Below are 3027 nucleotides of genomic sequence, written 5' to 3' on the forward strand. Positions count from 1 at the left end.
AGCCTTATTATAGCCTCGCACACGTCACAGGAGGACACACCCACCCCTAGCAACAGCAGCCACGCCCTCTCCCCTCCCACACCTGGTGATTGACGTCAGGGCGGGGAAATATATACCTATATATGCATATATATATACACACCCACCACTAGCAACAGTGACGCCCTCTCCCCTCCCACGCCTGCTGTCTGATGTCAGGGCGGAGAGATATATACATATATACATATATACACCCATCAGCCAAAGCATTAAAACCGCCTGCCTAATATCATGTATATCCCACCTGTGTCTGCTGATCAGTTCTGCCCCACCCAGGTCTGGACCCCACAAGACCCCTGAGAACCTTCCTGCGATATCGGACACCAACACCTTACCAGCAAACCCTGCTTTTACCATAGAGATCACTTCCTCCAGCACATGTAACATTACAATAGTTCACCAGCAGGCAGCCTGAATTATACATGATTACTGTACTGACCAATAGCTGTTGAATACTATGAAGAAATTGTGTAAGTAAGCTCTCCTACTGCATGGAAGTGGTAAGATTGGCCAATCAAAACTGAATGTGTAGACACATCCTAAATACGTATATAATTCTTATGACAGTAGAAAAACAAAACAAACAAACACAGAACATTTATATTGCACTTTTCTCCTGACGGACTCAAAGCGCCAGAGCAGCAGCCACTAGGATGCGCTCTAAAGGCAGTAGCAGTGTTGGGGAGACTTGCCCAAGGTCTCCTACTGAATAGGTGCTGGCTTACGGAACAGGCAGAGCCGAGATTCGAACCCAGGTCTCCTGTGTCAGAGGCAGAGCCCTTAACCAGAGACTTGTAGGCTGCTTACATACAGCTGGGGCTATCTGACCATTGCCTTCAACAGAAACAGATTACAAATAAATAAATACAAATGTAGCTTTCCCCCTAATTCAATAAACTTTTTTCTCCATCAAATTGCCATGAAATCGCATATGAAGTTGGATATAACTTACCTGCGCTTCCACTCGCTGATGCTGGAGATGTACCTCTCCCGGGACAGAACCTCAGATCACGTCATCCAATCATCTTCATTATAAAGTTATGTGCCTGTTATCAGCCTGGGGGGTGTCACATGTCCAGTGACTGCAGAGCTCACATACCCCCCACTGTGTGCAGCGCTGCGAGGGAGACCACGTCCATAGCATAAAGCAGGAATACAGCACATCTTATATACCCTCTCTTTAGAGCTCACAGCTGCCTGGAGCCTTATTACAGGCGTGTCTGTGCTGCGTGTAACGTGTGTGGGTGCTGCATGTAACATGAATCATCACATGTACAGCCACATCTCGCCCTGTATTCCCTCCAGCAGATCTGTGCCTGTGGATGGGGGTCCTGGGCTCACCATCTAGCATACAGCAGTCTCCCCCTCCCTCCACTCCTCCCCCTTCTCTGCTCATACATTAACTCCTTGTAGCCATCAGTACAGATGGAGCTATAAGGAGAGTGACATCTTCCCTTCCAGATCCTATTTCACTGCCTCATGTGGCACTTAACCCTTTCCTCTCCCTCCCTAGTGAAGCAAGAATCCATCTCCCTCCCCTGCTCTCTAGGGCTGATTCACACTGCAGGAGCTCTTGCCAGTTGCCAATGCAGTGCTAAGGGGGATTTTTACAAAATCAGTGATGCTCGGATACCTACCAATCATGGAATCGACTATTCGGCCGTGGTTGAAAAAAAAAATCCAGAAACGACGTGATTAAATTCCAGATTGGAAACGGACTCACGAATTCGACCCGGATTTTTCCCGTGAATGAGGCAATCTCGTTTTAGCTAGTAGCAAGGCCCCCCATACATGCTACAATCACCAACATTGCATGGATTATAAGGGTGAGATGTGGCTACAACTTTAAAAAAATCAAAAAGAACTTTTAGTTTTTGAGAAAATCGATTTTAAAAAGTTCAAACAAAAAAGTGTTTGTGATTAAAAACCCGCCAAAACCCGCCGACTTTAGTAGTTAATAGCAAAGCCCTCTTACATGCTAGGAACACCAAATTTGCCAGATGTGTTAAGGAGAACAGTGGGGACAAGAGGGAAAAAAAAAGACCTTAAAGTTTTTGAGAAAATCAATTTTAAAATTTCAAAGGAAAAAAGTATACATTTAACTGCGGCAAACAACAGTTCTTAGTGAATCAATTCCCGCCGACTTTAGCAGTTAATAGCAAAGGCCCCTTACATCCTAGCAACACCAAATTTGCAGGATATGTTAAAAAGATAGCGGGAAACAATATTTTTTAAAAGCCTCATTACCCCTTGTCCCCCATGCAGGCTGGGATAGCCAGAATGCGGAGCCCCGGCCGACTGGGGCTTCGCACCCTGAGCTATACCAGCCTGCATGGTCCATGGTATGAGGGGATTCCAGGGGAGAGGGGTGACCAAGTCTTCCCCTCTCCCACCCCCAGAGCCCTTGTCCAATCCATGGACAAGGGGCTCTTCCCCACCTCCAGTGCCCCAGGAGACGGTGGGGGCATCGACTCCCTGGGGGGGAGGTTCATGGTGGCATAAGAAGGGGACACCAGATGCCCACCCCCTTCCCAGGGGAAATGAGTATAGGGGTGCAAAGTTCCCCTTACTCATTTCCACAAAGGGTTAAGTGAAATAAAAACACAACAACGAGAACATTCCTTTATTAATCTTAATTAACATAAGTACTTACCTGTACCTTAAAGAAAAAGTTCCCATGCCAATATCCTCCGAAAGGTCCCATACCAATATCTTCCATCTTGCAAGCTTCATCTTTATTGAAGATCAAAGACGCGCCCCCGCCGACACACAGCTCCGCTCAGGCGCTCACGCCACAGAGGACACAGCTCTAGCTATACTCTGTATAGCTAGGGCTCAAAGCATCTTTGAATTGTGGCTCCAAGTCTCCCCATTGGTCTATTAACAGACCAACGGCAGTCAGGAAGATCCCCATTGGTCTGTTAATAGACCAATGGGGAGAATTGGAGCCAAAATTCAAAGATGCTTTCAGCCCTAGTGTCCTCTCGA

Source organism: Hyperolius riggenbachi, chromosome 4 (assembly GCF_040937935.1).
Source record: "Hyperolius riggenbachi isolate aHypRig1 chromosome 4, aHypRig1.pri, whole genome shotgun sequence".
NCBI classification, from domain to species: domain Eukaryota; kingdom Metazoa; phylum Chordata; class Amphibia; order Anura; family Hyperoliidae; genus Hyperolius; species Hyperolius riggenbachi.